The sequence below is a fragment of the Abramis brama genome (genome assembly GCF_963993115.1).
Source record: "Abramis brama genome assembly, chromosome: 13".
In the NCBI taxonomy this organism is placed as follows: Eukaryota; Metazoa; Chordata; class Actinopteri; order Cypriniformes; family Leuciscidae; genus Abramis; species Abramis brama.
The window spans coordinates 18,414,780-18,435,291 of NC_139975.1; the positions used below are offsets into that span (position 1 = coordinate 18,414,780).

A 20,512-nucleotide genomic window follows, 5' to 3' on the forward strand; every position below is an offset into this window, starting at 1 on the left:
CAGTGACCTGCCAACGCTGCTGACCAGGCAAAACACATCATCAAATGTAATATCCAATTAGCAATGGATTCTTATTCTAGATTGGTGAGATGAAGATGTGGATGTTTTATGGATCTGAAGACGTGTGTGCATTTTCTTATGCATTTCCAGTCTGTTGTTCTAGTCGCTGATTGAGATACAGCCAGAGGCCTCCGCTTATGAAGTATAATGTACACTTCTGATCAGTGACCATTTCAGCTAGATTTTAACCTCATAGAGCAGAGTGTATCAAACCGAACCAGGGAACAGAAGCTGTAATTAAGTGAGGTGTGTGTGTGTGTGTAAGTGGCAGCAGGGGTGGGGGAAGGGTCGCTCTGAATGTATAAAATGGAGGAAGCAGGCTCTCGTGTGAGAACAAGCCCGCATGCATGCTCTGTGCCTTCAATGCGTGTGCATGTCTACGATGTGAGGGTGTGTGCGAGTGCACAGGTTTTTATTGGTATTTGTGCATGGCTTAGGGAGAGAGAATGCAGAGAGAGTGGTAGAGACGCAGAGAAAATGGAGGGTGAGATCTCGGTGGCAGCGAGGGTGAAATTTCACCAAGCGCAGGGAGGGAAGGCGTGAGCAAGGAGCTGACTAATTCTGCCTCTGTTCAGAGGATGGGAGAGGCATCAGTCAAAAGCAGTGCGGTTTTTCACTCATTGGCTTTTGTTTTAATAATGAATTATGCATGTGTTCTTGGCAGCATTTGCTGTAAACCAGATAAATGAACCCTTAAGATGTGACATTTCCTGCTTTTTCGTTCTTTCTGTGATAATTTCCTTCTCATTTTTGATGTATGACATGCAGCAATGGGAAATAAATCAAGCAAATATCTTCTCTTGTGCGCCGCATGCAATACCTGATAGGCACGAGCACTCCTAGGGCATATTGATGGAGTGTATGTTTAATTAATGAGAAGGAAATTGTTTAACGGAGGTATATAGGACAATGACACTATTAAAGCTTCTCGTATGTTAGGAGGAGATCATGGATCATCTTTGCTGGTTTCTCCTTCTCTGGCCAGGCTGTTACCTATCAAGATTATTAAAGAAGTTTTAGTTATCTTTCAAGGCCTCGTGGTTGTTTTTTCATTTGCAAAGTCTAATGCTTCTGAAGTAAATATGAGTGAATTTCGTTGAGCAGTAAAAAGGGGGTAGAATGTTTGTTATTTTTGGCAGTCATCACAAAGACACATGATAGTGGTGGTAATAGAGGTGAAAGTGCTAATGTGGAAAAGAGAAATCAGCCAATGAAGACGGGCGGGCTGAGGAAGCAGAGTGGGTTACATAAGAGAAGGCAGTTGGTGGAGCCGCAAGAGGAGACACTTTGAAAGAAAAGCTGTGGATTTGTGAGCTATGGTTTGGCCCCCCACTTTCTGTATGGCCATATTTAACTGTTTTTAGAGCTTTGAGTGCATACACTATATAAACACAGTCATATCCGCTGAACACTAATAAATCGCAGGTGAAATCATGTAGAAGTTTCACGTTTGTTTTGTGGAAATTACGGATATATTTCCTCGCACTCTGCTTTGTGCTTTAATGGTGAAGTGTGTAGTTTTTGCACCCCTAGCATCAGCAAACTGAAAAATAACTGTTTTCTAACAGGTTTCCCAAGCACTGTCTGTCTTCCATTGGGAAGCCAAACAGATAGTCCCATCCCTTCGTGCCATTGGTTGGGCTAATGTAGCTGTGCTCAGGCAAATAATGTTGAAAGATGCATATGAAAGAAAAGATATTTTATGATTAAATTGACCCAGGTCACCTTTATAGCTGCGTTGCCTATTCATCATTTATGTATTGATTCTAAAATCAACATAGAATCTGAGTGAAACCTGATAGTGAATGAGAAAAATTTAGGACAATGCTTATTTTGTTCATCTATACTTAATTTTATTAATCTAAATTTTTATTGGATTGTGAAAAGTGGACATTATTTAAAAGAATAGAACCAGAAGATTGGGCAAGTGTGGTTTTAAATGGTAGAGATTATGAAGACAGGCATTTTCCTTTGGAACAATGTGCAGTGCTGAATCGTGCACAGTCTTCTTGTCTCTAGGCACCGTTTTGTCATTTTGTGCTCTTGAACTTTATGGCAAGTCTTATGGCTATGATTAGTGTTAAATAAACGTTCATCCTTACATCATTTATCACAAGATGTTATTTTACATTTCAAATGATGTGCTTGTATAAGTGATTGAAGGTATCTGTAGATGTTGCATATGTACTGTTGTTGCTAGTGCTGGATGCTTTTCTGTCGTGATTCTGTCAAAAGTTTTCCCTTGAGATGTAATCGATTAACCTGTTTTTGCCTGTTTTATATCAGTATTAACATTCTTAATTGGACTATATACTAAAATACAGTCCTCGTCCAAAGTCACAGATGTCCATCAATGTACAGGTGCTCAGGAACTGTGTTCATTACATATGTACTTGAAGAAGTCTCTCTCTGTGGGGATGAAGGAGTAGATTTTAAGTGAGACTTTACTCCTCAGATGCTCAGCTCTTACCCTGAGCTGCGATACAGACAGCCTCCATCTTAGAGAGGAAGCGTCTGCATCATATCAAGAAGGATTTTTTTTTTTTTTTGTGAACGCATCCTTGTATCTGATAAACATATGGACAAGGCTGAAATGATGCAAGTGAGATTGAAATGTATGTGACAAGATGTGTCCTGGCTTCATTACAATTAGAGAGACTCAAAAAGGCAAATGGATGCTGTCTTTCTGCAAATGAGACAACTGCTCATTGTCTCATTCATAAAGCCAACCATTACTATAGAGATGATTCATCGATCATTATCGTCCTCAGTCCTCCTGAGATATGAAACTTTACAAATAAATCATGTTAAATGCTGCATATTAAATAGCAGGGGAACTATAATATTCAGTTCCCACTATGCTGAAATGCATTATTCTGATAAAATAAAATGTTTATTTTTATCATTGTAGCTATTGCAAAGCAAACATAGCGTATTTTTGTGTCTACTGCATGTACAATTTTGGACTATCAGATTTATTAGATTGAAGAAATAAAGATAATAATTTATTTCACTTCAGTACGTGAGTAAGTAGTGAATGATATTAATGAGCAACATGCATTTAATATGTAATTATTTCCTGGTTTAGTCCTGTTGTAATTGTCTTAACATGGGCACTGTGTAATTTGACAATATGGACACTGTAAGTGCTACTTACATTTTAACATCCTATGTAGAAAGTCTTCTTTTTCAAAATGTATTTTAAACCATTTTAAAAAATCTTTCGTGATTTACGTGGAGCATCATTTTATATTGTGCCATATAATATATCATATTTTTACAAATACATTATAACTATTCTAATTTTATATTTAAGATTAAAAAAAAATATATATATATTTTTTAAGCTGACAGCATAACTGTTGCCATATATGTCAAGAAAAACAGATTTGTCCAGTATACAGGACATTTAGAATTGGGAGATTGACAGTTAATTTGCTTGTATATTATCTGAACTTCTGCATGCCACGATCATTACATGTCTATGGTCTTTCTTCAAACAGCAGTATAGAAAATTAAAAATCTTTTAAGGGGAAAAAATTAAGTAAGGCTGAGTATTTCCTGAATATATAAAAATTCAGTTTACGTATTTAATGTTATTACATTTCCATCAAACACAGTTGTGCGCACATGCTCCTAGCAGTTGTTGGATTAACAGCACATCTAGAGAGTCGTATTTAATAGTTTTAGGTTACGTGCAGTACAATGCCTAAATGCGTCCTCTTGCAGATGCCCAGTATAGCCAATTTGTGAGAAATATATTCTGATTGAACATTTGCATTCATTAGAATAAAGCCTGGCATTACAGTGCATTTAATGGCAGAGAATACGTGGAGTACATTCAGATTTTTTTTTTCTCACTAAGCATCTCATTAATGGTGCATCCTGCTATATCAGACGTGATATTCTGTGCTCTTGTGATCTCAGCAGTAAGCCAAGTTCCTCAGTTGATTATGTATGTCATAAATCAGGGGCAGAGCTAGCATGTGTGAGCGCTTACGGATGGATCGCTAGCTTGAGACATCACCATAGACAGTAATATATTCATCTGAGAGGAGGCTGGGTTTGTGAAAGATTTTAACAAATTGGATTTTCATTTGTAATGTGGGGTTTTGTGTTGCAGAAAGGAAATGGAGTGGGGGTTGGGGTTTATGTTGTGGAGGAAGATAAGGTTTACCTCATCTATTCCAGAAGGGACCAGTTTAGGGTTGGTCCCACGAGACACTCCTCTTTCAACCAAAACCAATATATGTCCTTCTGGAGAACTGAGAATTTATAGTAGATAGCCACACATATGAAGACAAAATACTACAAGATTAAATGAGAAACGTATTTTACTTTTTTATCACAAATGTGGCCTTACAATAAATTCTAATTTCATACCTTTTTTATACCCGGTTGCTTAGTGAAAACGCTTACTATAAAATAGCTGATTCGTATGCTTATGGGATCAAACTTTATGTGACCAAATTTATAAAATTTCAAAAAGCTTATGTGATCAAATTGATCTCAATAAATCTTAAATTTCATATCTGATTCCATAACTATAATGTATTTATTTTGTTCTAAGGTAAATCCTATTGGATGTATCTCAAAATATTTTACATTTTACTTTGTAGTTATGAGATAAAACATATAGTAGGCTACATGAAATATTGCTAAAAAGATAAACTAAGTAAATCCCAACCTAGTGCTAGTTATTAACTGGCAAAACATTGGAATGTCACATGCTTTTACTTTCTATGCTACAGCACATTTGTTTAATGAGACAACTAAGACTTGCCACATTTCACTCTCAATGTGTATGTTACTTCAAAAAGATGCATGGTCTTGTAGGAGAACGCTGTTTGATTCTGCCCAACACTGCATAGGTACCCAATTAACTTTAGGTGTTGCCATAGTGACAAGAAGGCTAGAAATCCTGCTGCCTGAGAGAGAGAGAGAGAGAGAGAGAGAGAGAGAGAGAGAGGGAGGGAGAGAGCTGAATTCAGTGGCATTTTGCAGACATGATCGTGCATCTTCATCACAGCATTTTATTTGCTGACGCTGCAGTTACCTTGATGTGCAGAACTTAACAATATGATTTTTTTTATTACTTTGTGCATGCATTGATCTAGATTTCACCAATATTATCTGTGCAGTCTGTTTTGAGAGGGCCTCTATTAGCCCACTATAACACAGTAGGCTACTCTATACACACACATATGAAGCTATTCAGGCAGTTGGCCTGGAAAGAAAGATGACCACATCATAGCTCTTTTCATTTACAGCATTATGTTATTGATTTAGAGATCTACAAGGCTGAAAAACCTACCGCATTTGCTTAGTAAGTGATTGTTAGAGTGCGTTGTTTCACGGCCTTCTCACTGCTGAAGTATCAGTTGTCAGAAGTCTATCAATCCATCATCCTACTCAAAAATATTTGGCACTGGAGAAGTGCACACACACACACACACACACACACACACACACACACACACATCATGCAAGCTTCTAAAACTGTTCTTAAAACAAAATGTACTCAGCCCATAAAAAAAAAAACACGATGGAGCGCATAGAAAATCACTGCAAATGCACTATGAAATGGGGGAGAAGGTACACTGCAATATTTATGTATACTTTTAGAGTTGGCTTTTATACACAGAGAAAGGGTAAAGGATGTGTCTCTGAGAAATTAAAAGAGATGGTTGTCTGTTTTTATGGGAACTAGTGGAGTCGTGGTATAATACAACAAGTTTGGTTTGATCTGTAATGAAGTCTAGAACATAGTATGTTCTTACACAGTCTCACCTCTAATGGTCATTATTGCTCCAGTGACTTGTTAGTTCTGTTATGTCTGATTTAAAAAATACTCTAATTTAAATAGTTTAATGAGCTCATCAACAGTTTGAAATTAAATAAAAACACTGAAAGATTATTTTTTGTAAAATTATTACTAATAATGTTGCTTATATATATATATATATACAGTGAAGAAAATAAGTATTTGAACACCCTGCTATTTTGCAAGTTCTCCCACTTAGAAATCATGGAGGGGTCTGAAATTGTCATCGTAGGTGCATGTCCACTGTGAGAGACATAATCTAAAAAAAAAAAATCCAGAAATCACAATGTATGATTTTTTAACTATTTATTTGTATGATACAGCTGCAAATAAGTATTTGAACACCTGAGAAAATCAATGTTAATATTTGGTACAGTAGCCTCTGTTAGCAATTACAGAGGTCAAACGTTTCCTGTAGTTTTTCACCAGGTTTGCACACACTGCAGGAGGGATTTTGGCCCACTCCTCCACACAGATCTTCTCTAGATCAGTCAGGTTTCTGGGCTGTCGCTGAGAAACACGGAGTTTGAGCTCCCTCCAAAGATTCTCTATTGGGTTTAGGTCTGGAGACTGGCTAGGCCACGCCAGAACCTTGATATGCTTCTTACAGAGCCACTCCTTGGTTATCCTGGCTGTGTGCTTCGGGTCATTGTCATGTTGGAAGACCCAGCCTTGACCCATCTTCAATGCTCTAACTGAGGGAAGGAGGTTGTTCCCCAAAATCTCGCAAAACATGGCCCCGGTCATCCTCTCCTTAATACAGTGCAGTCGCCCTGTCCCATGTGCAGAAAAACACCCCCAAAGCATGATGCTACCACCCCCATGCTTCACAGTAGGGATGGTGTTCTTGGGATGGTACTCATCATTCTTCTTCCTCCAAACACATTTAGTGGAATTATGACCAAAAAGTTCTATTTTGGTCTCATCTGACCACATGACTTTCTCCCATGACTCCTCTGGATCATCCAAATGGTCATTGGCAAACTTAAGACGGGCCTTGACATGTGCTGGTTTAAGCAGGGGAACCTTCCGTGCCATGCATGATTTCAAACCATGACGTCTTAGTGTATTACCAACAGTAACCTTGGAAACGGTGGTCCCAGCTCTTTTCAGGTCATTGACCAGCTCCTCCCGTGTAGTTCTGGGCTGATTTCTCACCTTTCTTAGGATCATTGAGACCCCACGAGGTGAGATCTTGCATGGAGCCCCAGTCCGAGGGAGATTGACAGTCATGTTTAGCTTCTTCCATTTTCTAATGATTGCTCCAACAGTGGACCTTTTTTCACCAAGCTGCTTGGCAATTTCCCCGTAGCCCTTTCCAGCCTTGTGGAGGTGTACAATTTTGTCTCTAGTGTCTTTGGACAGCTCTTTGGTCTTGGCCATGTTAGTAGTTGGATTCTTACTGTATGGGGTGGACAGGTGTCTTTATGCAGCTAACGACCTCAAACAGGTGCATCTAATTTAGGATAATAAATGGAGTGGAGGTGGACATTTTAAAGGCAGACTAACAGGTCTTTGAGGGTCAGAATTCTAGCTGATAGACAGGTGTTCAAATACTTATTTGCAGCTGTATCATACAAATAAATAGTTTAAAAAAATCATATATTGTGATTTCTGGATATTTTTTTTTAGATTATGTCTCTCACAGTGGACATGCACCTACGATGACAATTTCAGACCCCTCCATGATTTCCAAGTGGGAGAACTTGCAAAATAGCAGGGTGTTCAAATACTTATTTTCCTCACTGTATATATATATATATGTGTGTGTGTGTGTGTGTGTGTGTTCAGATTTGATTTAGATTTTTAGCATCAAAGACAATTTATTCTTGCAATTTCAAAATTTCCTAATTTGTGTAGATTATTTATATCTAATTTGGCAAAATTAACAGCAGAATAAGATAAATTATATGAATATGATCAACAAATGTAAGAAGAAGTAGCAACGCTGCTGATAAGGGCAAGTGCCATTTCTGTCAACCTGCCCAAAACTGTCTCACACTGTCCCCGACCCGTCGGGCCATTATTATAGAGCCCTAAGCTTGCAGCATTGAAGAAATTGCTCTTCTGTTGATGTTTGGATCGTGTAGTGAAAAATTATGCATGTTATTAAGATTACAAAGTAATTTGCGGCAGAATGTTAGGTAATTTTCTGTGCACTGGCCCACTACGTGAGCTTTATACATTGTGATATTTGCCCATATAAATACATTTGTGTGGGTGTTAATGTGAGTGACTGTATTGCTCATGGCCATTGACCTGTCAGCCATATGCTCTCAGCTGGCGACCCTGTTGGAGCGCAGCTCCCCTGCTCCGCTCAGTGCCACACGTGGGATGGGGAAAAAAGAGGGCTGTTTATTTGTTTGCTCACCTGCTTTGTTTCATTTCTGTTTTTTTTTTGCTGATCGCAGTGGTGACTGTTCTGGAAAACAGAAGAATAGCAGTCAGCTTACTCATCTTATTCAGTTCTGGATGCATCCACCATGCTGACAAGGAAGGCAGACATGTACACATGCCACAGAGAGCCTCGGCAGCATTGCAGCATTGTCACAAAACCCTCCCTTCTGCTTCAGTTTAATGGCTAACATCCCAATGAATTTAAGAGCCTATTTTTAGAGAGCTTGCAAAGTCATTCCCTCTTTTGTGCCATTACTCTGCCCCACTCCCTGTGAGATGCTTCAACTGTCAGTGGCTGCATTCTGCACCGGCCGGCGTTAAAACTCCCACACAAGATCATAGAATCTGCATGCATCACAATCAATAACTGGAGAGTGCTGATCCACGAGCCTCTGACTCTCTTTGTGTTGTGGGAGTCTGTGGGTGCTTTTAACAGAGCTTTTGAGCTTCCCGGTGCTTGTAATTTTAGACCTTTTTAGTTTTTTACCTCTGCTGTGGACTCACTCGTGAGCGTACAGCGATTGCAGAGAATATTCTATACGCAGGATTGCTTGCATCCATTTACATTTTTCATTTACACTGTGCAGGGGCACCGACCTGTGACTAAAAATTGCAGGAATAAATTAAAACGTAATTAACTTTCAGATGGGAAAACTATTTGTGTCGATATGCCTCTTTTATCAGATTTCATTTAGTGACAAGGCATTGGTTAATTATATCTTTAGAGTACAGGCCAGTGTGTTCTGCACATGACCCGTGATGTCCAATTTGTGAACAAATGTTTATTTTTAATAAGTCAAACAGATTCATGAATCGCTAGTCATCGATTAAATGCGCCGCGAACCATTATTCCCCAGTGTTGGTTAGGTTTGTAATGCTTACACTGACTGTGTGGCTGTCCATATGGAAATTTGTGGGTTAATTATACATATTCGGAATCACATTTTGTTGTATTTTGAGGTACAGTATTTAATGAAAACATTCAAATATGCTTCAAAAATACTATTGGTTATTGTTTAGCATAGTTAGCCTAATTGTAGGATTGAAGTGTTAGGGAGAACTTTGTGTGGGTTTTGATTGGGAACCACACTGAAAACCCCCCACAATTTAAGGGTTAGATCACATACAGAATAGAAATAGCTTGCAATTACAGGCTACCACTTTTAACAGTTCATAAATAAACATTTGACAATTTGTTTTTAAAACAAGCAAGGAATAAGAGATTTTTGAGTGGCACAAATACAGTCACTAGAGTGACAGCATTAAACTGGAACACTGGAATCTTTACCAAATGCAACTAGAAAAACAATCTAGTTTATTGTTGCTATCGGGCAGAAACCTTGTATCTCCATATTTCGTAAATTTTAGTATTAAAAAATACTAAAAGTATTAAAAAGAGCTTGTGTTAGACCTCGTAACTCCATTGGATCCTCATACTGTCAGAAAACCTCATAACTCCACCCCGCCTCTATAGTTTGGACCATCGCTGCTTGTTTGCAATGCAAGGGTAAATAAAGAACTAGTTGTTTGAATATGTACAGTGTTTTCTTTACTCAAGAAACACTATATATATATAAAGGCTAATGTTTTATGTATTTGAGGAGCAGAGAAGAGTGTCTAGCTCATAATGTCACAATGTCAACATGAGATTTTGGCGAAGTGACAGAAACAACTGAGTGCCCACATACAGTAGCTTCAATATAATGTAAGTTAATGAAAACGTTATGCGATGCACTTACTCTCAGATGCGGCTGTTTTAATAATGGACATTTCAGAGAACACATTGCTGGTCAAAAACCGTAACTCTATTTGAGCTTGACTTTGGTAAAATGTTAATAATATAATGACACATGCAAATGTTTGATCATATATAAAGCCGTTTAATTATATATAATTTTTTGTAAAAAAAATAACATTAACATTATGTATCTGAACTGAAAAATTATGAAAAGCAGTATTTCACTTTATATTCATTACAAAAATATGATGTAAAATGTATGCATGCAATTTGCCAACTTAAAAAGGTTATTTGGCACCTAATTATTTCATTGGTCATATTCAAATAATTTTGTTGCAACAAATAAAGCTTCTAAAAGTTGACAAACTGCACGTATATGCAAATTTATATGCACTATCATCCCCCTCAGATAAGGATCATATGAGAAGGAGACTGCCAGTAAAGAGCATCTCTTTCATGTAGAGATGCTCTGTGTGTCATCTCTCATTGCTGCATTATCTCTGTAGCCCTTCAGCCATTTTCTGGACGTTTCCAATTTTCATAGTGTTTTACCCATCTTTTTGTCTTCACTCTCCTTGTTCTCATCCTTTTCCCCTTTAATGTTTTTTTTTACTGCCTCCAAAATAGCATCTTTTTTTTCAGAGAACATTTATTCACATTGCTTTAACACTGTTTGCTAATGCAATTAGTTGTTCGTCTCTGTTTCTCCCTGAAAGGATGTGCATAAAAAGCAGCTGTAATTACACCATCACTCTTGCACTTTTAAAAATCACCACAAAAAGCTTTGTTTTATTCGCAGTTCATTCTGAGCTTGATTGAAAGTTTAACATGAACATGTTGCTTTTAATTAAATGTTTTATGAATTAATTAATATTTTAGTGTGTGCCAGAGTGAAGTCATCTAAGATTTGAATATGATACTCTGTTTTTATTCTAAATTTGTCATATGCACAAAATACATATTTTATATTTAACAAATTAAAAGAGTCGTGTTTGTAATATCTGACCTGGCATGGAAATTCAAGTAAAATTCTCCCTGTTTTGGCATTAAAATCTGCTGTATCAAATATTTACTTTAGCAGCTGGAGTGTGTCCATTTATTTAAAGCTCTGGAATTAATTCTGCCAACATACCCATATTCTAAGGCACAAAGAACAATTGTTTGCGCAGTTTTACTCAAGCTAAGTATTGATAAGCCTATTCATTAGACTGAATGTTTTTAACATGCTGCTATGCAATGTTTTGGATTTTCTGGGTGGTTGCTAGGGTAGGCTGGTTGGTTGTTAGGTGGTTGCTTACTTGCTCAAATCCTCGACTGCATCCAAAATCGCATCCTTTCTTGAGTAGGGACTTATTTTGAATTTTGAGTACTTTGTAACCGCTAAAAAAGTATGTTCTACATAGTATGCATTTGTGTAGTATGAATGTAATCCGTAAGTTCTACATTCGCCATGTTGTCATTATCATGTGACCTACAGTTACGTCACTCCACTTCCATTCACAAATCATCTCCCGTAGCCTCATGGGATAGTAAAGTGTCCATGGTATGCACACTTCATAATCTCAGAAGTGATTATTGAAAAAAGTAATAGCACATCTCTCATTAACATACTGTATGATTTGAGACATCTTTCAATTCATGTCCGTAGTGCAAGCGTGTGGGACGAGTCACGCATCAAAGTTTAACTGTGTAGGGTTACTGGTTCTGTGGAGCTGTCCTTTGCGAGACCACTAATGATGTTATTAAAAAAAGTGTCACCAATTTATTTTTCATATGCAATGTTTATTCTGCAATGTCTTATTTAGCTGTCAAATTGGCAGTTCAAGTTCAGGGCACTAGGGGTGGGTGATATGGCAAAAATATCATATCACATAACATATCATTTTTCAGGAAAATCACGATTTTTTAATGTTGTTTTTTAACGATTTTGCAAGTGACTGAGCAGTATAGCCAAACTAATTTCGTTATTTTAAAAATGTAGCCTTACAAGGTAAGAAAATATAAAAGAAAAAAGAATGACAGACCATTTAGGGGTTAGCGAAGAAGAAAATTAATCTTTATTTCATAATTTTATCTTTGTTATTAAAAATAAGAACAAAGATGCACATTACAAATGCAATATAATATACAAATGAAATAAACAGTTTTATTTTTTCACAATAGCATTCAAGAAATTTAATAAACAAATGTAAAAATTAAACATAGACTTCACTGTATAACTTATAAATCCACTGATTCTTATTAAAGCTACTGAAGGCTTTCCTGTAGCTCAAACAGTAGAGCGTTGGCGCTTGCAACGCCAAGGACATGGCCAACGCCAAGGAACGTGATCCCAAGGAAAGCAAGAACTGATAAGAATCTAAATGTGTACCTTGAAATGCAATGTAAGTCGCTTTGGATAAAAGCGTCTGCCAAATGCATACATTTAAATGTAAAAGAAGTGATTTAGTGAAGAGCATGAAGTGTTTTTGTCTTTGTCTTTTGTTGTTTGATTGACATTAATGACTGGTTTATTAGGCACTGCTGTCACTTTAAGACAACTGTGTTTATGTAAACCTTGTGTGTATTTGGCAGTTTAAGCGCAATAAGACACGAAAGATGACTTAGTTTAGTTCTCACGTTCTGTTTGACAGGCTTTTAGTGAAAAAATCGTTTTAACCGGCAAGGCTTTGCGCATGTAAATAATAAACTTTAGTAATTGTTTATAACTGCAATGTCACGTATACCCATAACCTCTGCTTTAACATGCGATGTGAATGTGCGTTGCGTTGTACAGTATGTTGGGACTGAGGCGTCAGAACTGCAACTGCTAGAACATGCACTGTAGCATGATACTACGATATTTCTTCAAAAGCAGATTGTGTAAATAATCGTGATATCGCACATGAGGGCACACTAATGTAATCCAGCCTTTTAATCAGATCTTTGTCCCTATAGAGGTTGAAGCTGTTATTTTTTTCTAACACATTTCATTGGCTTCATTGGACATTGGCTTGATGGAATAATAACGGTTTGCATGTATACGTCCTCTGGCACACAACACACAGACTTGCTCACTCACTCTTCCTCTCCAGAGAGATACAAATCAAGCAGAACATCCCTGATATCTGAGAGTCCCAGCTGCCTCAGGCCACAGCTACTAGAGGGTTGTGCCGAGCCTGTACAGATAACGTGCTGGATTATCGGCCCGCCGTTACATGGTTTACAGGCAGTGCGTCTGTGTTTGATTTAACACTTGAGTTTTGTGCGGAGGGCTTGTTTTAATTCATTTACACCTCAAGTAGGAGCTGTAGGTAGAGTGTTGATATCTGTAGGTCGATTGCCAATGTACTTTCAAGGAAATGCTTGATCGAAAACATGAGCAGACCTTTTTTGTTTTCAATCCATGACCATTACAATCTGTCTGGGAAATTATTGGGAAAAAATTACAGAAAGACATGTATACACTTTACATTACAACATTAATTTAAAATTAATTTAAATGATTATTATGATTAAATGATTATTAATTAAAAAATATATATATATATTTCACAACATTACGGTTTTTACTGTATTTTTTTATTAAATAAATGCAGCCTTGGTGAGCATAAGATACTTCTTTTAAAAGCATAAAAAAATTGCAATGTTTCCAAACTTTTGACAGGTACTGTATTATACTGTATTTTTGTCATTACATTTGCTTGGTTATTTGCAAAACCCTCAGAAACCTGTGACATGTTGGTCAGACGCAGAGATGCTAAAGCACACACTAGATGTTGCTGCTGTATTTTTGTCTTGTAGACCTAAAATACTTTATTATTTTACATTAGTCATCGCGACTTCGTGACAATGTGGTTTTACAGGGAAACAGAAAAGTGGAAACAAAACAAAAAGAAAGAAACCGCAGGCACCCATTAAGGCTGGTTAAGGTGTAGGGCCTTTATTTCCTCTATTAGCTCTGATGTTATATTAATCTTGTGTGATTAATATAACATGATTAATTGTTTCACATGTTAAATATATTAAGTACTTGAACCAGGTCATTTGGCATTTACTTCTAATTGGGGAAGGGGGGGGGGGGTTCCATATTGATTTTTGACATTTAGATGAATGATAACTTAAAGATTGCAGTTATTACTTTTAAATCTTTAAAAACAATAATAATGTTACACTGTTAAATCTTTAGCAAATCTGAAAATGAATATAATTTTTAACTTTTGTACATTAGAATGTTGTTTATATTGTTCATAAAAGATCTATAGACCAAATATTAAAGCATTTTAATATCTACTTGCCTTTGCATGAAAAACATTATTGGCTTTATTGAAATCAGCTATTTGTGACATTATTTTACATTATTTTAGTATGTTTATTAAGCAGTTTTCCCATAGGTGATTTTAAGTATATTGAAATGATGGTAAAAGCTGACCCACACACACAAAAACTCATACCTGTACATCCATGACCACTTACGTAATCTCTTCAGTACATTGCAGGATAATCACGCTGCATATTAACCCCCATAATAATATTTGGGAATGCCACTATATTGTAAGTTTGCACTATTTTAGTGTACTGGCTTACAGGAGTGTTGCTTGTGTAACACAGAGAGTCGCTGAGCTTTGAATAGGCTGCTGGAGTTGCTGTAGTAGATCCTGATCAGCCAGCTTATAAAACTGAATGTGGGCCCTCAGTGGATTAATATTCCACATTAAAATTCCAATTATATAATCAGCCAAATCCAAGCACTGCAAATGCTCATCAGAATCTCTGCAGAGCTCGTGATGGCGAGGGCCAGCGGTTGAACCTGAGAGAGTGACGCAACAGAGGTCCACTTATCGTGAACTCTCTAAAATCATTTTTGCCATCGGTGTTCGGCTGACTGTGTGTGGTTATTCACAGAGCATCCCTCGTGACATCCCGGTGACAGCATGCCACATTTTTAATGCTTAAACCTCAGGGGACGTGAGGCCGCCGTGACATTTTGAACCTCCCGACACAGCCCTGAAAAAGAGCAGCACTTTGCGTTTTCTTAAACTGTTCAGTGAAAGGAAAGGTGATTAATGACAGATTTTGGGGACTGTATGAACCTCCCAGCATTTTTCTGTTTAAAAAGGCTGATTGCTTGACAGCTCTAAATACAATTTACATCCTCTGAGCATTCTCTCGTCAAACCGTCCACTGAGAATATGGAATAATGAGCAAGAGTCATTTATGTAATTACTTTTGGTTATGAGTTATTAAATAAAGCTCAAACCCAAGTAAAAAGTCTTGGAACAATATAGGAGGGTTGTTAGCTTGAATAAAACTGTTTGACATTGGATCTGTTGAAAAAGTGACCTGGGTGCACATGTAGAATTTAGTCTGATTGTTTTTGATTGGTCCTTTGAGGTATTCGATCCCCGTAGAGATAATGATTTTCTTGTTAGCTCATGACAGGCAGAATCCCATATTTCATGTTTTAGTAATACATTTCTAATCATCTTCGTAATGTCCTGTTCCTGTCCTTTAAACCGTAAGTCCTTTGCCGTTTCGATTGGCTTTATTTGCGTGTTTTTTAGTGTGATTCTTTCTTGCGTGGATCACTGAGGTGAGGCAACTGGCCTGGACCTCATTATAACTCAGCTTAAAAATAACTCAGTGTTAATCATTTTAACACTGCTTTGTGTTTGTGATATTTTTTATTGAAATACACTACCCTTCAAACATTTAGTCAATGGTCAATGTGATTTTTGTAGTTCTTTTGACAGAAGTCTCTTATGTTCACCAAATCAGGATTTAGTTGATCAAAATGGAAATGAAATATTATTACAATTTAAAATAACAGTTTTCTATTTGAATATGTTAATATGAATTCCTGTGATGCAAAGCTGAATTTTTTTACTCCAGTCTTCAGTGTCACATGATCCTTCAGAAATCATTCTAATATGCTGATTTGCTGCTAAAGAAACATTTCTTATTAATATCAATGTTAAAAACAGTTGTGCTGCTTAGTATGTTTGTGGAAAACATGACATTTTATTAGAGTTTTGATGAATAGAAAGTAAAAAAAACTGTTTATTAGAAATAGAAAAATTGTGTAACATTATAAATGACTTTTCCTCTCACTTTTGGTATATATTTTTTGCATTTCTATGCTGATTTTATTCAAACCTGTAATATTCTACAACATGCAGCCTGTTTAAACATGGTAAGGCATAATCGAACGAGCCAAAAATGAACACACAAGGGGAGTTTGTGTGGAAATGTGTGAATGTTCGAGTTTTGTTTCTCCATATGGTGAATATTGCATAACAGAATTAGATGGTGAATGCTGTAAATGACTGTGAACAAAATAAAATTGTGCCTCTGAAATGTATGAAATATGCTGATATTAGAACTCTATTTAATTCTAGGTCACTTTCCTTTTACCTTACCATAGCACTCGGCCCACATCGCCTCTCTGATGGACTGAATCATATTCTCTATAAGTCATATTAAAAGTTCTTCTGATTACGAATGGTCTGTGTGTTCTCAGATCAGTGGCTGCGATAAAAAACAAACAAACATGAAAGTCAGTGACGGTCACAGTGGAGATCTTCGCTATGGGGCTTAAGCTCTGATATTCTCTGTCTCCTGTCCAAGGTGTGCAAGAGAGACTGCAAATCTGGCCCCTCCGTGGGAGGCAGATTGTTTTGGCAATTCCTGATGTGATACGAACATTTAAAACAAAGCCTCTTTTCATTGCTATTTGGCAGTAAATACACCAGCATATGGATACACGTCCTCATGAATGTATTCATAATTGCACACAGAAAGTAGTGGCACAGCACTTGTTTTTCTACTGTCGTTCTTGCTGTTGTCCTACTTACTGTAATTCTTCAAATTCGACACCTACACAAATTGGTCAGCCAAGCTGAAGGCAGGCACACGAAGTGAATGAAGCGATGTGGGCGTGATGAAGTTCAGGGATGTAGCCCTGATTTCATAGTCATGACTTCGGAAGAGAGGAGAGAGATGGAGAATGAATGAGAGGAACATGGAGTCAGTCAGAGGTGCCCTCTGTCCTCTTTGCTTGTTGTTTTAACCACAGCTCTCAAAGTAATGTACAGCATTCACTGTGAGCTCGACGCCGCTACTATGCGCTCCGGTGCCAACTGTGTCTGTGCTCGTCTCTGTGCTGCCTTCAGGTGGCCCGAGCTGCTCGCAGAATAAGCTTACAGAGACAGTAATGTCTGAGCCTGTGAATCACGTCTGCTGCACGGAGCGTTATGGATCGCCAGAGTGACTGCTGGAGAAGCAGCATGCAGCAAGGTCATGATCTGAGAGGATAGGGCCTGCTAGAGCAAAGCTGATGTATCACAGGCTGTTCGCTACACGGACAATTACAGTCACTATTGCGTTTCATAAAGGGATAGTCATAATTTACTCGCCCTCATGTCTTTTGAAACCTGTACACTGCAAAAATGTGTTATTGATTTACCAACTAATGTAAATTGAACAAATGCTTAAAACTAGCAAAAATAACAAAAGCTTAACATTTAAAAAACGTTATTTAGAGTCATAATGTCCGAGGCAAGTTTGCTTGTCAAATGTATTTGTCTTTTACCGAAAAATTAATACATAAATTAAACTATTTGTTTATTATAAGTCATTTTAATAATCTTATTCAAATATTAATAGTATTAATATTCATTTATATGATAATAATAATTTGAAATATAATAATATACATAATATAATAACCATACATATATATATATATATATATATATATATATATATATACACACACACACACATTGGGATTATAATCTCCAGGTACAATGTTTAAAATCAATTTTAACCACTCTAAGTTTGTCAGCCTCAGTAAGGTCAAACAAATGAAACAAAACTCTTTGACATAGCAGCAGCTCAACCAGGCCTCGTCCACTTTTTTGCGTGTTCCGTGGGCGGGGATTATTTAAATGAGTAACATTATGACTTCAAAAAGCCCGGAAAAATCGCATTGTAGTCCAAATGACTTGTTAAATAAAATATTTCCCTTTAGAGTGGACTTTGAGCTTTGTAACCTTGCCTGTCTTTTTTATGCTCAAACAGCAACATTACACACTTACTAAAGTTGAAAAGTGGAAAAGCATAATAGGACCCCTTTAAAGTTTGCCAGTCCCTGGTTCCTTTTTTCATTGTATGGAAAAGAGAAGCGTGAACATTCATCAAAACGTCTCTTTTTGTGTTTCTTGGATGAAAGAAAGTCATTTGGGTTTGGAACAGTATGAGTAAATGATGGCAGAATTTGCTTTTTTGGACGAACTTTAAAAAGAGAGCACAAGTACTGAAGTCACATTTCTCATAATGACACATGGACATCACATATTTCAAAAGAAAAAGGGAAAAAATAATAATTTTGAGTATATTCCTTGTTCTTGGCACAGGACACCACGCAGAGGAGTGGGCACAGCTCTCAGCTTAGCAACAAGGGGTAGCAACCAGCCGGTTAGCAGTGAAGAAGTCACTCGAAACAGCACTCTTTCATTCTATATGAATTGTAATTAAGTACAGTTACATGTTAGTATAAATCTCCATAGCAGACGCAGTGGCGTATCACATCCCTGCATCAGATTCTCTCTCAGCCTGTTGTGATAGAATGCAGAGCACTCTGACTTCTCATCTCAATGGTGACTGAGGCTGTGTTCGCAGTGTAATGATAGAGATGATTACAGCACTGCTGCGGCAGTGGTTCACGTAACCTGGCAACAGTGTGATCAGACAGGGCAGGGTAGATTGAATTATTAACCCTTATTCTGCTGATGTGTTCCTCGTCAACCGGCAACCCCCCGCTAGTCAGACTGACGCTGCATAACTCGCCATATATCATATACTGCAGACGTTAAAGGCACATACTCAGGCTAGCTCTGTTTATTTATAGAGCATGTAATATTTAATATCATCTTTTAGCGCTATCTGAAGGTCAGATTGGTGACCTCGCTGAGGCTCATTTGGAGCAGCTTACCATGACCAAACAGAACACACAGCCAGGAAATGCTTCAGTAACTTTGCAAAAAGGATGGAGGAAAAAAAAAACTCCCGACTGCTTAAGGACCCATATACCATCACGGTAATTCAATTCTTAAAAGGTTAGTTCAAAATCAGTTCCCAAAAATTAAAAATCTGTCATTATTTACATTACAATCTGTATTTGTAAATCAATTTTTTTTCTGTGAAACGCAAAATAGACATTTCCTGAGGATTATTATATAGTTCTTGCCATACATCAAGCTCTAAACAGGACAACAACAACAAAAAAACCCATGAAAAATTACTATAACATATCCATACAAAAAAAAAAACATATTTTTTTAAGCCAAACAGACCAAAATTTTAATCCTACCAAGGTGGGTGTTTAACTTAGTTTTATTTTTATTTTTATTTATTGACATGAGGGTGACAAATGATAACAAAATGTTCATAATTTTTGGCCGAACTAACCCATTCGTTTATTTACGTTCTGTGCTACGGTTCCCTTTTTAAGACCTGTCTGGACTTGATTGGCACGTTTTCCCAGATGCATTAAAGAACCTGCAACATGTTTCTGCATGTTCTAGAAGAAACAAAAACAAAAAGTCTTTCTGATGTCCATCTTTCCTCTCTACCACATACATTCCAGTGTCTCTGACTTTCCCCTTCTGGTGTCCGTGAGCACCTGTACCCTAGCGCAATGTTGGGTGCATGGTAATTAAGTCTTATTGATTGAATTGCAGCGTGGCTTATAAAACCCATTGAGACTCAACAAGAGAGGATCTAAGAGTAGCTACTCTTCTGTCTTAGTTTCCTAAGCATAAAACACTTTACATCTACATCTAGAGCGCAGGATTTGCATCAAGTAGTGACCTTGAGCTGTAAGCTGCATTGAATGTAGACATGGGAAGAGTTGCATTACATTGTTTTCTTTTTTCTTTCCTGTCCGTAATCCAATCAGAACAGACCTGCGGCCCATTTGTGGGTTCCAAACCAGCAGTTGAGAACTTCTGATCTAGACCCTCCTAGGTCTCCTGTAGTTTCTAGTTCATGAAGCATGTGAGTTATGGCTCGTTTCCACTGAGTGGTGCAGTACAGTACAGTACAGTACAGTACAATACGATTTGGGACGGTAAACCCTGATCTGGTTTGCGTTTCCACCGCCAACAGTACGCTTACTTATTAGTCGTGGTGTATGCCAGACAGTAGCAGAGTAAACAACAATGGAGGACATACAGCAGATCTTGTTCTTGCTTCTCAGCATGTGGCTGTTTGTCACAAGTGCGCCGACATTTTAGTATTTAGTACGGTTTAGTATTTTGGTACCATTCTGGTAATCGAAACAGAAATAATTGCGTGCCATACTGTACTGTACCGTACCGCTCTGTGGAAACGAGCCAATATTCATCCTCCAAATGGATTTCTCCCTGGTGTATCTTGCCTCTATATCAAGCAGGATGACTTGAAGCACTGAGCACACATCTGAGCATACAGTATCTGACAGAACTGCCTTC

The 20,512-nt window shown here is 37.4% G+C and overlaps 1 protein-coding gene across 12 annotated transcripts in view; it reads left to right on the forward strand.

Annotated features, from left to right (window-relative positions):
• dlg3 (discs, large homolog 3) overlaps window positions 1–20,512 on the forward strand; it is a 98,737-nt gene that overhangs the window by 25,747 nt on the left and 52,478 nt on the right. The gene's annotated exons all lie outside the window — the stretch shown is intronic.